The sequence below is a fragment of the Xenopus tropicalis genome, chromosome 6, assembly GCF_000004195.4.
Source record: "Xenopus tropicalis strain Nigerian chromosome 6, UCB_Xtro_10.0, whole genome shotgun sequence".
Classification (NCBI taxonomy): domain Eukaryota; kingdom Metazoa; phylum Chordata; class Amphibia; order Anura; family Pipidae; genus Xenopus; species Xenopus tropicalis.
The window spans coordinates 4,745,870-4,764,854 of record NC_030682.2 but is presented as its reverse complement, the minus strand read 5'-3'; the positions used below and the strand labels follow the sequence as shown (position 1 = coordinate 4,764,854).

General features: G+C 51.2%; 2 protein-coding genes across 3 annotated transcripts in view; both read right to left on the bottom strand.

Moving 5' to 3' along the window:
* LOC101733242 (oocyte zinc finger protein XlCOF6-like) overlaps positions 1–18,985 on the bottom strand; it is a 255,372-nt gene that overhangs the window by 103,384 nt on the left and 133,003 nt on the right. Inside the window, exon 1 of one of the 2 annotated variants that reach the window (XM_031904215.1) lies at positions 13,830–13,917. The exons of the other annotated variant lie outside the window; for it this stretch is intronic. The gene's annotated coding sequence lies outside the window, so the exon portion shown is untranslated. Of the gene's footprint in view, positions 1–13,829; positions 13,918–18,985 lie in introns of those variants that run through there. 2 annotated transcript variants of the gene reach the window in all.
* LOC101732837 (oocyte zinc finger protein XlCOF6) overlaps positions 1–18,985 on the bottom strand; it is a 148,509-nt gene that overhangs the window by 75,796 nt on the left and 53,728 nt on the right. The gene's annotated exons all lie outside the window — the stretch shown is intronic.

The following is an 18,985-nucleotide window of genomic DNA, read 5'->3' as shown; positions in this document are numbered from 1 at the left end:
GTACTGACGTCACCCGTACACACGGGGCGCAACCAATGACAGGGCCCGGATTTTTTTTTTAAAGTAAAAATTGCGGCCCTGCCTACGGCACACCAGGCAACATCTCGCGGCACACAGCGGTTGAAAAACGCTGGTATAAACATACGGCAGTTACTATAGGCTTACTCAGGCCCTGCTATATCTAGCCACAACATTCAGCCAGGGGAAATAGTTTTTTTTATTTATAAGGTGCTCTGTGTTGTACTAGTTAATCATATCCTTTACGTGATGCAAACACTAGAAGGATGCGGCACTTTCTAAAACTGAATATATACAATAGAGCCCTATAACTATGAGAGTTCCTACACAGCACGCTCAATTGGGCCCGTTATTACCGCTGCTAGCAACGTTAGGAAAGGAATTCCCTTAGGGGCTTAGCTAAATAAACAGCCTCCCAAGTCCCGGCCGGGAACTTACTTAACAAGTTTGAAGTGGGGAAGTGGGGTCCTCCCTCGAATCAATCTTAATTGTCAACGCGTTTTGCGCTCCTGCGCTTCTTCCTGGACTGCTTATCCCCTAAGGATTCATCACTCCTTTTATACCTAGCCTCACCATACATACTTAGGATGTTAACCCTTTCTTAGGTTCACTGGACACATTTAACTAACAAAAACCCACAATCAGCTTCCGTTTTCTTGTATCTCTATCCCTATGGGGAAATGTACATATACCTTCATTACATTAAACTAAAGGGCAAAGAAGGAGATAGAGGAAAAAAAAAAAAAAGGAAACATAAAAATGTTTTTTAGAATTAAGAGGTTGCCCAAAGGATATACATTATCTAAGGTTTGAGATTTCATGATAAAAACAGATTATTTCCATGCATTTAACCCACAAAGGACTTAATATTCCAATTTTCATTGAATCCTACCGCTTTAAAAGTGTTTAAGGTGAACATCCAAAATGCTTCTCTCTTATCCAATGCTATTAGTCCATCGCCTCCCCTGTAGTCCACCTCTATTTGCTCTATGGCCCACGCTTTTAGGTGTCTCGCATCTGATGCGTGTATATCTTTAAAGTGTCTATATAAAGGTATTTCAGAAGATCCTAGCCTTATCTTCCTAATATGTTCATATAATCTCGTACGGAAGGATCTAATAGTTCGTCCAACGTATCTTCTACTGCAACTACATTCGATCACGTATATTACACACTGTGACCAGCAAGAAATATGGTTCCTAATAATGTATTTAGTACCATTACCATAATGTTCCATATTTAAAACCTTCTTTGGGCAATAATTACACTGAGAGCACCTGCCACACACATGCCAACCTCGAGATACCTCCTGATTCAACCTACCTACTCTATCTACCTATCTCCTATAGAGAGGGAGGCTATCTTGTCTATACAGCAGAATTCGGAGGTAATTATTAGACCTGCAGATAAAGGGGGAGGAGTGGTAGTCCAGGATCGGGAGGATTAGCTAAATGAAGCATATAGACTACTGGGAGATAGTTCAACCTATGTAAAACTTGAGAAAGACCCCACAAAGGAGTTTCAGTTGAAATTATTTATTATTCTAAGAAAAGCTATGTGTAGTGATATAATACAACAAAAAGAATTTGACTTTCTATGGGTAAAGCATCCGAGGATAGCAATTTTCTATCATCTTCCAAAAATCCATAAGAAACTGAATAACCCAGAAGGTCGTCCGATAATTTCAGGCATTGATTCCTTAACATCAAAATTATCATTATATATTGATCTATTCTTACAACCAGTGGTAACATGTATTCAGTCCTATTTGAAGGACTCTGGAGCAGTAATGGAGATGCTGCAAGGTGTTATGTGGGAACCAGGATATATATTAGTGACAGCAGACATCTCGGCCATCTACACTTCTATCGAACACCATAGGGGTGTAGAGGGAGTACTAAGAATGCTAGAGAAGTTCAATTTTCCGGAATATAGACAAAGAGAATTTTTAAAGGAATCCATGCTTTTTATTTTACAACATAATTACTTTAAATTTGGGAAAGACTTTTTTTCTCCAGATTAGAGGAACGGCCATGGGGACCCGGTTCGCTCCCAGTTACGCTAATTTGTATTTAGGGGACTGGGAAGATAACAATATCTGGGGTTCGAACCGCCCATTAGCATTGAAAGTCTACCGTCGCTACAACGACGATTTGTTGTTAATATGGGACACTAAAGTCTCCCCTATAGAAACATTCTTTAAGCCTCTTAATGAGAATGGTGAAGGTCTCAAGTTCTCATACAAATGCAATGAAGTTAGTATAGAGTTTTTGGATCTAGAGATATTTGTAGAAGAAGGCAAATTATGTACAAGAACATATTTCAAGGAAGTAGACAGGAATACATTCATTTTGCAAAGTAGTCACCATAGAGACACTTGGCTTAATAATGTCCCTAGGAGCCAGTTTATGAGAATACGTAGAAACTGTTCGAATGATTGCGATTTCTTCGAACAGAGTGGCTTTATATATACGAGATTTGTGGAGAAAAAGTATGACAAGGATCATCTGACAAGAGAGTTTATGAGGGTGGCTGGGTTGAATTTTTCTGTTTTCCTCCCTAGGTTGGGAGATACTTTTAGGGCTGACCAAATACATCTGATTTCCCAAATAGATGGCCGAGATCCCCTAACAAGGGACAATCTTGATCTATTTCTTGAGAGTGGATCTAATGAGAAGACACTTGCTAGCGATATGCCAACTTCCAGATGCCACCAAAAAGGAGGTAGGACTAATATTAAGAAACATGGTAATACAACTAAGAATAAGAAGCTAAGAGAAAAGAGGGGTGTAGATGGCACAAATCCAGAGGGAGTAAAACCCGCTATGAGAGTATAACATTAGAAATATTATATCAATAAGATAGAACAAACAGAAGTGTTACAATCCACCGTCAATGAGCCATCCAAGGAGTATGGCGAGTTGGCTATGGTGGTGAGGTACCACAGTAGGATAAGAGAAATACTACTTTTGCTTGAGAGGTATTGGCCAATACTTATGAACGACCCTTTTCTAAGAAATACCCTGCCTGACAATTTACCTGTGATCTACAAGAAAAACAAAACCTTAAAGGATATTTTAACACCAACCGTCCTAAAACAACATAGGAAGAATTGTAAAAGTAAAAAAGAGTCTGTTTTAGACTACTTTTGCGCGAAGGTAGATAGAGTAGGTAGGTTGAATCAGGAGGTATCTGGAGGTTGGCACGTGTGTGGCAGGTGCTCTCAGTGTAATTATTGCCCAAAGAAGGTTTTAAATATGGAACATTATGGTAATGGTACTAAATACATTATTAGGAACCATATTTCTTGCTGGTCACAGTGTGTGATATACGTGATCGAATGTAGTTGCAGTAGAAGATACGTTGGACGAACTATTAGATCCTTCTGTACGAGATTATATGAACATATTAGGAAGATAAGGCTAGGATCTTCTGAAATACCTTTATATAGACACTTTAAAGATATACACGCATCAGATGCGAGACACCTAAAAGCGTGGGCCATAGAGCAAATAGAGGTGGACTACAGGGGAGGCGATGGACTAATAGCATTGGATAAGAGAGAAGCATTTTGGATGTTCACCTTAAACACTTTTGAACCGGTAGGATTCAATGAAAATTGGAATATTAAGTCCTTTGGGCAACCTCTTAATTCTAAAAAACATTTTTATGTTTCCTTTTTTTTTTTTTTCCTCTATCTCCTTCTTTGCCCTTTAGTTTAATGTAATGAAGGTATATGTACATTTCCCCATAGGGATAGAGATACAAGAAAACGGAAGCTGATTGTGGGTTTTTGTTAGTTAAATGTGTCCAGTGAACCTAAGAAAAGGTTAACATCCTAAGTATGTATGGTGAGGCTAGGTATAAAAGGAGTGATGAATCCTTAGGGGATAAGCAGTCCAGGAAGAAGCGCAGGAGCGCAAAACGCGTTGACAATTAAGATTGATTAGAGGGAGGACCCCACTTCCCCACTTCAAACTTGTTAAGTAAGTTCCCGGCCGGGACTTGGGAGGCTGTGTTTATTTAGCTAAGCCCCTAAGGGATAATATACCCAGCTGGCTGAATGCCTAGGGCTCGTCTCTTGACTTTGGCTTTTGACAGCCACGCAGCATTAGTGCATAGTAGTATAACATTCAATTACCCTTGTAGGCATTAGTGACTTGCATTTTGGAAAGCAAAGGGAAAGGAGGACTTGTAAAGCTGCCCTCCATAAACAATATATCACAAGGAGGAGGAGAAAATATACCCAGCTGGCTGAATGCCTAGGGCTGGTCTCTTGACTTTGGCTTTTGACAGCCACGCAGCATTAGTGCATAGTAGTACAATATTCAATTACCCTTGTAGGCATTAGTGACTTGCATTTTGGAAAGCAAAGGGAAAGGAGGACTTGTAAAGCTGGCTTCTGGGAACACTATACCAGCAGGAGACAGCATATAAACCATACTTTCAATAAACTGCATAATAATGACATACACAACCTGAAACCCATATAGTTGTTTCCACTGCACATTAGACTGCACAGCAGAGAATAAGGAGCTTAAAGAGATACCCCTTTTTAGTCAGTCATACAACATAGGAGAAGGAGGCACGTTTCTTTGGTATGTCGGTCCAACACAATTTTTTTTTTTTTTAAGGATGTTAGAATTGCATCATGTGTGTTTAAGTAGCCCAATTCACAGGCATGACCACATTTGTATTTGGGGAAATGGCCCATATTCATGTTAGAGGAAATGCACTTTGATGTTATAAGTGCTTCCCAGATGGTATTAAGGAGGGTGCCACAAGATGTTATCGTGGCACAAACACACAATATAGATGTTAGAGAAAATGCACTTTGATGTTATAAGTGCTTCCCAGATGGTATTGGGGAGGGCACCACGAGATATTATTATGGTGCCCCTCAGTGAGGAAAATTCGGCTTTGGTTGAGGAAGATTGAGAACAATGGGACTACTTGTTTGGTGCTTAGTCCTGTCAGCTCATGTAGCGGATCGTGTGAGTCCTGAAGAGATGCATAAAAAAGTTCATGGCCAGAGAGCAATTTGGTGTAGAGGTCTGGCTCCAAAAGGCTGCAAGGCGAAAGTAGGGACTCAGATCGGAGACCTACTTGCGCTTTTTGCTAGGCCCACAGGCAGGGTCAGACCCTCTTCTGCGGCCTCTCCCACGCCCCCTTGCCCTAGGCTCAGGACTTGGAGGTGGTGGTCGAGGTGCAAAAGAGGGCCCAGGCAGCGACCCTTCAGCAGACCCAGCATAGGCAGGTGCATGCAGTACATGCCCCAAAAGTGCCAGCAGAGCATTCTGGGACAGCTCTTCGCTTCTTAGCTGCTCCTTGTGCTGTGCTGCCCGCTCTTGGTGGAGGGTCTGTAGCTCAACCCTCAACGCAGCCACTTCTCGCCTCAAGGCGGTCTGCTCGGCGATCCCACGAGCCAACAGCTGCCTTTGGGAAAGAAAGTGGCTGCGTTGGTTGCCAAGATCAGGCCCGAGGGCGGCTACCATGACCTGGGACGTCCGTCGATTCCTCACTGAACCTTCCACAGATCGATGTTCCAGTCCTTGTCCTTGTTCCTGACCACTCCCCCCGGCAGCAGCAACATTCGCAGCAGCATCTACGATAAGAGTATAAACAAATAAGTAAATCATGTATTTGAATTGATAAAACTGTTTATTCAGAGAAGAGCATTTTCAAGAACATGGTGCAGATTGATACAAATGTGAGTTTAGAACTTAATACGGGAAAAAAACACCCATATTCTGTTTATTCGAAACACATAGGGGGTCCAATTATGTCCAGTTATTATCTGATTAAAAAGTCACCTTTATTGGTGAAATTTATGTGGATCCAAAACAACGGCTACTGCAATAACCGCAATAATTACAAACCATTATCCTACATGTACTCCAAAAAAACATGGTTATCAAATATTATTTTCAAACTGCATTCAGGATTGAGAAGAATGGGCGTGCCTTACTATGTCATGTGAAGACCCACAGCTGCCCCCCCCCCCATGCTGAGTTAGAGAAGTCAGACTGGCATGTCTGTAAAAGGGGCGGCTCACCTTTAAGGGAAATTTTACCATGTTACAGAATGGACAATTATCACCAATATTTCAATCGGTCATATTTATTTGTTCGACTTCATTTTCCTGCTTTTACAAACTCTTTGCAGTTTTTAAATGTGGGTCACTGACCCCACCAGTAAAAATTACCTTTTATTAATAATGATATTTAAAAGGTAATCATTTTCACAGTGCCGATTTTCTATACATACTATAAACACAAACATAAGAAGTTATTTCTTATGACAGTTCCCTTTTAAAGGGCACCTGGCACCCCCCCCCACCCATCTACTTCCCTCCCCATGGGGCTCAGGACTTGCCTGAGTCTCAGCCACCACCTCCACCTGCCCCAACTCAGGCAAGTCCTGGGCCCCCCCAGCCCAATACTCCTCCTCCCAACTCTCCCCCTCACCTCCCCCACCAACTGGCTCCCCACCAGAACCCATCCAGTCCTGCCAGTCCCCCAAGTCCCACTCCCTCTCCCTACCCCTGCTGTGGGTCATGGCAGCAGCAGCAGCAAACGATCAGCAGCAAATAATCAGCAGCAAAAAAATTTGCCTCCTCTCCCTTTGCTTTCCAATAATGCAGTGAAGCAAAAAAAAGGCGCCAATGCCTTTAAAATGGCCACTGGAGCACTTCCTGTTAACCCAAAAGAGAAATTGTCGCCAAATGCTTGTAAAATGGTAGCTGGAGAACTTCCTGTTTCATTTTAAACAATACCGCCATTGATAGAAATGGCTAGCCATTTAAATTTGCCAGAACGCAAATTTTTCGTGCAGCAATTACTAAAATATTGTGACTTTCGGACCGTCAATACGAAATTAGCGTGACTTTCGGACGGCTGTTTCCGCCGTGTACGATCGTCCGATACGAAGATTTCGTGACTTTCGGACCGTCCATACGAAATTAGCGTGACTTTCGGACGGCTGTTTCCGCCGTGTACGATCGTCCGATACGAAGATTTCGTGACTTTCGGACCGTCCATACGAAATTAGCGTGACTTTCGGACGGCTGTTTCCGCCGTGTACGATCGTCCGATACGAAGATTTTGTGACTTTCGGACCGTCCATACGAAATTAGCGTGACTTTCGGACGGCTGTTTCCGCCGTGTACGATCGTCCGATATGAAGATTTCGTGACTTTCGGACCATCCATACGAAATTAGCGTGACTTTCGGACGGCTGTTTCCGCCGTGTACGATCGTCCGATATGAAGATTTCGTGACTTTCGGACCGTCCATACGAAATTAGCGTGACTTTCGGACGGCTGTTTCCGCCGTGTACGATCGTCCGATATGAAGATTTCGTGACTTTCGGACCATCCATACGAAATTAGCGTGACTTTCGGACGGCTGTTTCCGCCGTGTACGATCGTCCGATACGAAGATTTCGTGACTTTCGGACCGTCCATACGAAATTAGCATGACTTTCGGACGGCTGTTTCCGCCGTGTACGATCGTGCGATACGAAGATTTCGTGACTTTCGGACCGTCCATACGAAATTAGCGTGACTTTCGGACGGCTGTTTCCGCCGTGTACGATCGTCCGAATATTTCGTGATTTTCGGATCATCTATACGATATTATCGTGACCAATACGATTTTTTCGGAAGCATTTTCGTGATATTTGTGATCATCCGAAATTTTCGTTTCCAATCCGATTTTTTTCCATTCGTGAATCGGATTCGTGGGTTAGTAAATGTGCCCCTAAAAGTCTAAAACTGTAAAAACTTAGGGCTTGCTGCCCATAAACGCATCAACTTTCTGCTCCACTCTGGCCAACTGGGCCTTCATGGAGGCAAGGTCCTCTTGTATGGACCGAAGAGTCAGGTCAATCCGGTATGGTGATGTTTGTGTCCCCACATCTTCGGTCAGAGGACTTTCCTCTTCCCAGTCTTCGGCCAGGGGAGCGAAATGGGCCTCTGGATGAGGCGCTACATCCAGCTGAAGTTCTGTGAAGACTGTTGTTTCTAAAGCTGGCCATACACGCACAGATAATATAGTAGGAAGCCTCGTTTCGTACGATATTCGCTGCGTGTATGGCAAGTCGGTGAGTCGACCGATATCGCAGGAAGCTGCTGATATCGGTCGACTCACCGATCGGGCCGGTTAAAAGATTTTGATTGGGTGCCATAGAAGGCGCAAGAGAAAAATCTGCTGTCAGGGCTGAATCGGCAGAAGGAGGTAGAAATCCTATTGTTTCAACCTCCTTATATGCTGTTTCAGCCCTGACGGTGTGAGGCAGATTGTACGATCTACAATCGCCACGTGTGTGGCCACCTTAAGATCCTACTAAAGACTGTGTTATTACTGCTTATTCAAGTCCCACCTTCCTCTCATTGGGTACGGCCTACGTTATGGCTGTTCTACATCAGGGCAGCTGCAAAGATACCAAGAACCCCAGAGGGGCATTGGTGATGCCGGTACTGGTACAACTGCCTGATTCTATACAGGTGCTTAGTGGCGGATCTACTATAAGAGCCAAGGCCTAAATCCATTGGGCCCTACAGGACAAAGGGCTGCAGGGTGCCGGGGATTTACCCAAGCTACAGGGAGCCCATCTGGATTCATTCACAGAATGTAACAAGGAATGCCAGAGACTGTAACTTGGTATAACTGACTCCCATAATTCAGTACCGTACTTTTATTTGCCACTTTTGATGTTTGCTGACACTTTAATGCAAGACCATGAAAGGTGAGGTAAGAAATTCACCGGCAATTGCAGTTAAACACAGGGCTATGGGCAAAGACGGTAAAGTCAAACCAGAAGGCCGGGAATGGATGAGCAGAGGATGGAACCGCCTATAGATAATAGATTATTTTAATTCTTCTAATTATCACTGTTACCATCTCATTACATGATATTATATCAGTTGTCATTTGTGCAACGGACATTTGGCGCATTGCAGAGAATTCCTGGAAATTCGTAGACTGGGTTTTCAAGGACTCAATCTCTCATTTTCTAATTTGCCTACAAATATTATGTTCTTGTCAGTCAGTGTGCAAAGGGGGAAATGTTAAAGGAGACATATTGGATAAATGGGAGAAACCCCTAACCCTGTAGGCAATTATGAATAATATACGGAGCTGGTTTCCCTTTGGGCTAAACATTAACCCTATCTGTAACAATGGCCCCTTTATTGGAGCTCCCTATAGATCCTCTCAGGTCCCTGTCTGGGTTTCACATGAGGGGTGGGCGTGTCCTAACGGTCCCTGCCAGAAGCACAGTAGGAGGGGGAGAGCCAATCCCAGCCCTGCACTCACACAAGCACAGACAGGCTTCAGTTCCCTATCAGGTCAGCCTAGCTGCTGATTGGTTCCTATCCTACAGTGCCACCGCCCCCCTGCTGGGCGGGGCTAGTGGGGTTTTGGGGGAATTTCTCAATAAATCAGTCTGAAATACAAGTTTTTTAAGCTCATTCCTTCTATATCTAGAGGAGGCAGCACGGCGGTAGCACGCAGCAGCCACTGTGGAGCCGAAAAGCTACAAAAAGTTTGTTTTTGTTTGTTTTTTCCGGTTGCATCATTCGGTTTTACCGATGTAAGTCACTTTTTTTTCAACTATTTATGTGGTTATTTTTTTTATATCTTATATCTTATGTTGTGTTGCATGTATGTAGCATCTTGGCCCTGGAGGAACGCTGTTTCGTCTCACTGTGTACTGTACTGTATATGGTTGAAATGACAATAAAAACCTACTTGACTACTTGAGTATAATTCTCTGGTACATTCATAATTTTTATAGGATATGTCTCCTTTAAATATTGGGTATTGGAAAATAAGTTGTATCCCAGGCCTGAATGGGTTAACATGGTTCAAATGTGCAAACTGACTTGCCATTCACACTATCCCTCTATACATACACTATACATACCCCATTGTTCCTTAAGTCTGGAATGTGATTGATTGGAAACAAATGGTCTTAGGGGTAATACAGTGGGGGAGGGGTTCCAACAGGGATATATATCAGCAACAAATCACATATATTTACACACACCCTCATTTTACACTCACACACACATACATTTTTACTACTTTAAATGAATACATACTTTGTATTGTATTGGGAAGCTGTCAATATTGTTTGTGACTGGCTAAACAATTGGTAATTTGTATGTAACGTCTGTAACTCTTTTCCACACATTAAATATACTTTAAATATCACCTTGGTGAGTGGTGTTTGTTGACCACAGTACTTACACAGATATATTAGAGAAAGGATAATTATAATAGGATGGTGGGAGACTGTCTGTGTATTCTCAGAAGAGATACAACATGTGCTGCCAGAATACAGAGCTGGTACAGCTACATTAATGATCTGTTCGTTATAATTATAATCGGCTGAGGAACTGACCAACCGTTTCAATATATTTAATAACAATGAATGTTACTGTGACCTGCCCAGTCGCTGCCAGTGCCCCACAGCTTGATATTGCTGCCAGTTTGCCTACTTTGGCCTGAGACAGCCCATGTTTGTAATGTGTGAGGCTGGTTGGGCAATACTAATACTGGCCGGGGGCACAGACAGGCAGGGGGACTTCACACAGGGACATGGGGCCCCAAACTCTCAGGGCAGAATCTATGTGTGAACTCACCGTCCGACACGTTAGTGAGATTGTCTCAGCTATTATTGTTACTTTTTAGTTTAATTGATCCCTGTCTGATGCTCTAAATGCCTTATATAAAAGTGATGCTTTACGTTACTATCCCCACAGTAGTCACAAGTTGATATATATCTTTGTGTGACCGGCACAGCTTATTTACTGGCTTAAGGAATCCCCCCCACAGTAATGTAACTAGTCATCCCTGGGCCCAGGTGCAGGGCATTCAGCCGGACCCCCCACCCCCCCAGAGGCAGTTTGTCCCCCAGCGGGAGTGTCAGGCGGCCCCTCCCCCCCAGTACTTCCCCCACTGCCCCCCCCATTATATGTGTTGCATAGTTCAACTCTTTTCTCTTTGCTACACTGCATATATAGCATTGAACACTAAACTAATACTGGCTACTTACCCCCATCAGTAAGTGGCGCTGCTGAGCTTTCCATTGGGGTCTGATGGTCCTCAGGGTCCGGTTCTTCTTTCTTTATCTGTAACATTTCTGGTTGTGGCTCTGGGGAACCTGCCAGTAAGTAATGGGCACTGTCATGTAAAGCTGGGAGTAAGGAATTATACTGGGAATTATGTCTGTAGGGCAGAACCTCCTGCTGGGGTTTAACCCTTCCTGTCCCCCCAGCAAAGCTGAGCTCTGTGTAACCAGATGGTCTGTGTCCTACAGAAACGTTACTCACCGGCCCCAGGAACGGGATCCATTTCCCTCTTTATTGTGGGCAGAGGCTCCTCAGTGTCCGGCTCTTCATTCTCCCATTTCACCTCTAACATCTCACCCCCGTCAGTAAGTGGCACTGCTGGGCTTTCCACTGGGTTCAGATGATTTTCTGGTTCTTCTTTTATTCTTATCGGTATTATTTCCATTTCTTCCTTTGGGGAAGCTGCCAGTAAGGGAGAGACAGGGCGGTGTAAAGCTGGGAGTAAGGGAGAGACAGGGCGGTGTAAAGCTGGGAGTAAGGGAGAGACAGGGCGGTGTAAAGCTGGGAGTAAGGGAGAGACAGAGCCGTGTAAAGCTGGGAGTAAGGGAGAGACAGGGCGGTGTAAAGCTGGGAGTAAGGGAGAGACAGGGCGGTGTAAAGCTGGGAGTAAGGGAGAGACAGGGCCGTGTAAAGCTGGGAGTAAGGAAGTGCCTTGGTGCCTTATTAATAGGGAAACGTTACTCACCGGCCCCAGGAACGGGATCCATTTCCCTCTTTATTGTGGGCAGAGGCTCCTCAGTGTCCGGTTCTTCATTCTCCCATTTCCCCTCTAATATCTCACCCCCCTCAGTAAGTGGCACTGCTGGGCTTTCCATTGGGTTGAGATGATCTTCTGGTTCTTCTTTTATTCTTATCTGTAACATTTGTGGTTGTGGCTCTGGGGAACCTGCCAGTAAGTAATGGGCACTGTCATGTAAAGCTGGGAGTAAGGGAGAGACAGGGCCGCGTAAAGCTGGGAGTAAGGGAGAGACAGGGCCGCGTAAAGCTGGGAGTAAGGGAGAGACAGGGCCGTGTAAAGCTGGGAGTAAGGGAGAGACAGGGCCGCGTAAAGCTGGGAGTAAGGGAGAGACAGGGCCGTGTAAAGCTGGGAGTAAGGGAGAGACAGGGCCGTGTAAAACTGGGAGTAAGGAAGAGACAGGGCCGTGTAAAGCTGGGAGTAAGGGAGAGACAGGGCCGTGTAAAGCTGGGAGTAAGGAAGTGCCTTGGTGCCTTATTAATAGGGAAACGTTACTCACCGGCCCCAGGAATGGGATCCATTTCCCTCTTTATTGTGGGCAGAGGCTCCTCAGTGTCCGGCTCTTCATTCTCCCATTTCCCCTCTAACATCTCACCCCCCTCAGTAAATGGCACTGCTGGGCTTTCCACTGGGTTCAGATGATCTTCTGGTTCTTGTTTTATTCTTATCTGTAACATTTGTGGTTGTGGCTCTGGGGAACCTGCCAGTAAGTAATGGGCACTGTCATGTAAAGCTGGGAGTAAGGAATTATACTGGGAATTATGTCTGTAGGGCAGAACCTCCTGCTGGGGTTTAACCCTTCCTGTCCCCCCAGCTGAGCTCTGTGTAACCAGATGGTCTGTGTCCTACAGAAACGTTACTCACCGGCCCCAGGAACGGGATCCATTTCCCTCTTTATTGTGGGCAGAGGCTCCTCAGTGTCCGGCTCTTCATTCTCCCATTTCCCCTCTAACCTCCTTGGTTCCATCTCTGGAGAACCTGACAGCAAGGAACAGAAACCCACCATATAAAGCTGCCTGTGGGGCTGCGCTTGGGCCCCCCCTCTGATATTAGTGCAATAAATACATGTTGTACAGGGAGGGGTTTATCCAATCAGTAAACTGCCCCTCTCTATCAGCCCCTGCAGCGGGATTAACCCCCAGTCCCACAGCCGCCCCTCTCTATCAGCCCCTGCAGCGGGATTAACCCCAGTCCCACAGCCGCCCCTCTCTATCAGCCCCTGCAGCGGGATTAACCCCCAGTCCCACAGCCGCCCCTCTCTATCGGCCCCTGCAGCGGGATTAACCCCCAGTCCCACAGCCGCCCCTCTCTATCGGCCCCTGCAGCGGGATTAACCCCCAGTCCCACAGCCGCCCCTCTCTATCAGCCCCTGCAGCGGGATTAACCCCCAGTCCCACAGCCGCCCCTCTCTATCAGCCCCTGCAGCGGGATTAACCCCCAGTCCCACAGCCGCCCCTCTCTATCAGCCCCTGCAGTGGATTAACCCCCAGTCCCACAGCCGCCCCTCTCTATCAGCCCCTGCAGCGGGATTAACCCCCAGTCCCACAGCCGCCCCTCTCTATCAGCCCCTGCAGCGGGATTAACCCCCAGTCCCACAGCCGCCCCTCTCTATCAGCCCCTGCAGCGGGATTAACCCCAGTCCCACAGCCGCCCCTCTCTATCGGCCCCTGCAGCGGGATTAACCCCCAGTCCCACAGCCGCCCCTCTCTATCGGCCCCTGCAGCGGGATTAACCCCCAGTCCCACAGCCGCCCCTCTCTATCAGCCCCTGCAGCGGGATTAACCCCCAGTCCCACAGCCGCCCCTCTCTATCAGCCCCTGCAGCGGGATTAACCCCCAGTCCCACAGCCGCCCCTCTCTATCAGCCCCTGCAGCGGGATTAACCCCCAGTCCCACAGACAGTGCAGGGAGGAGGAGGAGGAGAGGGAAAATCACTTACCCAGCAGCCCAGGGACACAGAATAAGGCAGTTACAGGAAGGGGTCTCCAATTTTTCTGTCCGGTCTGAAACTAGAGAGAAACACAAAGATCCCTCACCCCTCCCCCTGGGAAGGCAGCTCCGCCCTTTAGCCAATGAGCTGGTTCGGTTTCAGACCAATCAAACAATGGCTTCCCTCTCAGAGTTGTCCCTGCCCCAGAGAGGCGGCCATATTGCTGGTGGGCAGATGCAGATCAGGAGAGCTGGCAGTGCAGGAGCAGCCGCATGTGGGCACCAGAATAAAGGGAAATGGGATTACAGAGCTCAGTGGATCTGCCTGCAGAGTTTTACTGCTTTCTACTTGTTACTGAATAGAACTGACAGTGAGTGAGTGGCTGAGAGCAGTGCATGCTGGGTAGCTGCCAGGTTACAGACAGGGTTACAATATATTTCAGTTACTAAATGCTTATATTTTAGTTTATTCAGTTGTTACACAATGGAATCCTCTGTCATTTGTACGTTTATCCCTTTGGCAGGAGGGGCGCAAGTGCTCTAGTTATGGCCCCACCCACTAACCCAGTCCCATTCCCCCATTCAGATAAGCGGCCTCTGTCCTGGGATCCGGGGGGCTGCCTGTCTGTGTGAGGAACTCCCAGAGGGGCTGGGGGGGGGCTGCCTGTCTGTGTGAGGAACTCCCAGAGGGGCTGGGGGGCTGCCTGTCTGTGTGAGGAACTCCCAGAGGGGCTGGGGGGGGGCTGCCTGTCTGTGTGAGGAACTCCCAGAGGGGCTGGGGGGCTGCCTGTCTGTGTGAGGAACTCCCAGAGGGGCTGGGGGGGGCTGCCTGTCTGTGTGAGGAACTCCCAGAGGGGCTGGGGGGCTGCCTGTCTGTGTGAGGAACTCCCAGAGGGGCTGGGGGGGGGCTGCCTGTCTGTGTGAGGAACTCCCAGAGGGGCTGGGGGGCTGCCTGTCTGTGTGAGGAACTCCCAGAGGGGCTGGGGGGCTGCCTGTCTGTGTGAGGAACTCCCAGAGGGGCTGGGGGGCTGCCTGTCTGTGTGAGGAACTCCCAGAGGGGCTGGGGGGCTGCCTGTCTGTGTGAGGAACTCCCAGAGGGGCTGGGGGGCTGCCTGTCTGTGTGAGGAACTCCCAGAGGGGCTGGGGGGGCTGCCTGTCTGTGTGAGGAACTCCCAGAGGGGCTGGGGGGCTGCCTGTCTGTGTGAGGAACTCCCAGAGGGGCTGGGGGGGCTGCCTGTCTGTGTGAGGAACTCCCAGAGGGGCTGGGGTGCTGCCTGTCTGTGTGAGGAACTCCCAGAGGGGCTGAGGGGCTGCCTGTCTGTGTGAGGAACTCCCAGAGGGGCTGAGGGGCTGCCTGTCTGTGTGAGGAACTCCCAGAGGGGCTGGGGGGGCTGCCTGTCTGTGTGAGGAACTCCCAGAGGGGCTGGGGGGCTGCCTGTCTGTGTGAGGAACTCCCAGAGGGGCTGGGGGGGCTGCCTGTCTGTGTGAGGAACTCCCAGAGGGGCTGGGGGGGCTGCCTGACTGTGTGAGGAACTCCCAGAGGGGCTGGGGGGCTGCCTGTCTGTGTGAGGAACTCCCAGAGGGGCTGGGGGGCTGCCTGTCTGTGTGAGGAACTCCCAGAGGGGCTGGGGGGCTGCCTGTCTGTGTGAGGAACTCCCAGAGGGGCTGGGGGGCTGCCTGTCTGTGTGAGGAACTCCCAGAGGGGCTGGGGGGGGGCTGTCTGTGTGAGGAACTCCCAGAGGGGCTGGGGGGCTGCCTGTCTGTGTGAGGAACTCCCAGAGGGGCTGGGGGGCTGCCTGTCTGTGTGAGGAACTCCCAGAGGGGCTGGGGGGGCTGCCTGTCTGTGTGAGGAACTCCCAGAGGGGCTGGGGGGGGGCTGCCTGTCTGTGTGAGGAACTCCCAGAGGGGCTGGGGGGGCTGCCTGTCTGTGTGAGGAACTCCGCAGAGGGGCTGGGGGGCTGCCTGTCTGTGTGAGGAACTCCCAGAGGGGCTGGGGGGGCTGCCTGTCTGTGTGAGGAACTCCCAGAGGGGCTGGGGGCTGCCTGTCTGTGTGAGGAACTCCCAGAGGGGCTGGGGGGCTGCCTGTCTGTGTGAGGAACTCCCAGAGGGGCTGGGGGGCTGCCTGTCTGTGTGAGGAACTCCCAGAGGGGCTGGGGGGGGCTGCCTGTCTGTGTGAGGAACTCCCAGAGGGGCTGGGGGGGCTGCCTGTCTGTGTGAGGAACTCCCAGAGGGGCTGGGGGGGGCTGTCTGTCTGTGTGAGGAACTCCCAGAGGGGCTGGGGGGCTGCCTGTCTGTGTGAGGAACTCCCAGAGGGGCTGGGGGGGGCTGCCTGTCTGTGTGAGGAACTCCCAGAGGGGCTGGGGGGGCTGCCTGTCTGTGTGAGGAACTCCCAGAGGGGCTGGGGGGGGGGCTGTCTGTCTGTGTGAGGAACTCCCAGAGGGGCTGGGGGGGGGCTGCCTGTCTGTGTGAGGAACTCCCAGAGGGCTGGGGGGGCTGCCTGTCTGTGTGAGGAACTCCCAGAGGGGCTGGGGGGGCTGCCTGTCTGTGTGAGGAACTCCCAGAGGGGCTGGGGGGGCTGTCTGTCTGTGTGAGGAACTCCCAGAGGGGCTGGGGGGGGCTGTCTGTCTGTGTGAGGAACTCCCAGAGGGGCTGGGGGGCTGCCTGTCTGTGTGAGGAACTCCCAGAGGGGCCGGGGGGGGCTGTCTGTCTGTGTGAGGAACTCCCAGAGGGGCTGGGGGGGCTGTCTGTCTGTGTGAGGAACTCCCAGAGGGGCTGGGGGGGGCTGTCTGTCTGTGTGAGGAACTCCCAGAGGGGCTGGGGGGCTGCCTGTCTGTGTGAGGAACTCCCAGAGGGGCCGGGGGGCTGCCTGTCTGTGTGAGGAACTCCCAGAGGGGCTGGGGGGCTGCCTGTCTGTGTGAGGAACTCCCAGAGGGGCTGGGGGGCTGCCTGTCTGTGTGAGGAACTCCCAGAGGGGCTGGGGGGGCTGCCTGTCTGCGTGAGGAACTCCCAGAGGGGCTGGGGGGCTGCCTGTCTGTGTGAGGAACTCCCAGAGGGGCCGGGGGCTGTCTGTCTGTGTGAGGAACTCCCAGAGGGGCTGGGGGGGCTGCCTGTCTGTGTGAGGAACTCCCAGAGGGGCTGGGGGGGCTGCCTGTCTGTGTGAGGAACTCCCAGAGGGGCCGGGGGGCTGCCTGTCTGTGTGAGGAACTCCCAGAGGGGCTGGGGGGCTGCCTGTCTGTGTGAGGAACTCCCAGAGGGGCTGGGGGGCTGCCTGTCTGTGTGAGGAACTCCCAGAGGGGCTGGGGGGCTGCCTGTCTGTGTGAGGAACTCCCAGAGGGGCTGGGGGGGCTGCCTGTCTGTGTGAGGAACTCCCAGAGGGGCTGGGGGGGGCTGCCTGTCTGTGTGAGGAACTCCCAGAGGGGCTGGGGGGGCTGCCTGTCTGTGTGAGGAACTCCCAGAGGGGCTGGGGGGGGGCTGTCTGTCTGTGTGAGGAACTCCCAGAGGGGCTGGGGGGGGGCTGCCTGTCTGTGTGAGGAACTCCCAGAGGGGCTGGGGGGGGGCTGCCTGTCTGTGTGAGGAACTCCCAGAGGGACTAGGGGGCTGCCTGTCTGTGTGAGGAACTCCCAGAGGGGCTGGGGGGGCTGCCTGTCTGTGTGAGGAACTCCCAGAGGGGCTGGGGGGCTGTCTGTCTGTGTGAGGAACTCCCAGAGGGGCTGGGGGGGCTGTCTGTCTGTGTGAGGAACTCCCAGAGGGGCTGGGGGGGGCTGTCTGTCTGTGTGAGGAACTCCCAGAGGGGCTGGGGGCTGCCTGTCTGTGTGAGGAACTCCCAGAGGGGCCGGGGGGCTGCCTGTCTGTGTGAGGAACTCCCAGAGGGGCTGGGGGGCTGCCTGTCTGTGTGAGGAACTCCCAGAGGGGCTGGGGGGCTGCCTGTCTGTGTGAGGAACTCCCAGAGGGGCTGGGGGGGCTGCCTGTCTGTGTGAGGAACTCCCAGAGGGGCTGGGGGGGCTGCCTGTCTGTGTGAGGAACTCCCAGAGGGGCCGGGGGCTGTCTGTCTGTGTGAGGAACTCCCAGAGGGGCTGGGGGGGCTGCCTGTCTGTGTGAGGAACTCCCAGAGGGGCTGGGGGGCTGCCTGTCTGTGTGAGGAACTCCCAGAGGGGCTGGGGGGGCTGTCTGTCTGTGTGAGGAACTCCCAGAGGGGCTGGGGGGGCTGCCTGTCTGTGTGAGGAACTCCCAGAGGGGCTGGGGGGGCTGCCTGTCTGTGTGAGGAACTCCCAGAGGGGCTGGGGGGTGCCTGTCTGTGTGAGGAACTCCCAGAGGGGCTGGGGGGGCTGCCTGTCTGTGTGAGGAACTCCCAGAGGGGCTGGGGGGGCTGCCTGTCTGTGTGAGGAACTCCCAGAGGGGCTGGGGGGCTGCCTGTCTGTGTGAGGAACTCCCAGAGGGGCTGGGGGGCTGCCTGTCTGTGTGAGGAACTCCCAGAGGGGCTGGGGGGGCTGCCTGTCTGTGTGAGGAACTCCCAGAGGGGCTGGGGGGGCTGCCTGTCTGTGTGAGGAACTCCCAGAGGGGCTGGGGGGTGCCTGTCTGTGTGAGGAACTCCCAGAGGGGCTGGGGGGGCTGCCTGTCTGTGTGAGGAACTCCAGAGGGGCTGGGGGGGCTGCCTGTCTGTGTGAGGAACTCCCAGAGGGGCTGGGGGGCTGCCTGTCTGTGTGAGGAACTCCCAGAGGGGCTGGGGGGGGCTGCCTGTCTGTGTGAGGAACTCCCAGAGGGGCTGGGGGGCTGCCTGTCTGTGTGAGGAACTCCCAGAGGGGCTGGGGGGCTGCCTGTCTGTGTGAGGAACTCCCAGAGGGGCTGGGGGGGGGCTGCCTGTCTGTGTGAGGAACTCCCAGAGGGGCTGGGGTGCTGCCTGTCTGTGTGAGGAACTCCCAGAGGGGCTGGGGGGCTGCCTGTCTGTGTGAGGAACTCCCAGAGGGGCTGGGGGGGCTGCCTGTCTGTGTGAGGAACTCCCAGAGGGGCTGGGGGGTGCCTGTCTGTGTGAGGAACTCCCAGAGGGGCTGGGGGGCTGCCTGTCTGTGTGAGGAACTCCCAGAGGGGCTGGGGGGCTGTCTGTGTGAGGAACTCCCAGAGGGGCTGGGGGGGGGCCTGTCTGTGTGAGGAACTCCCAGAGGGGCTGGG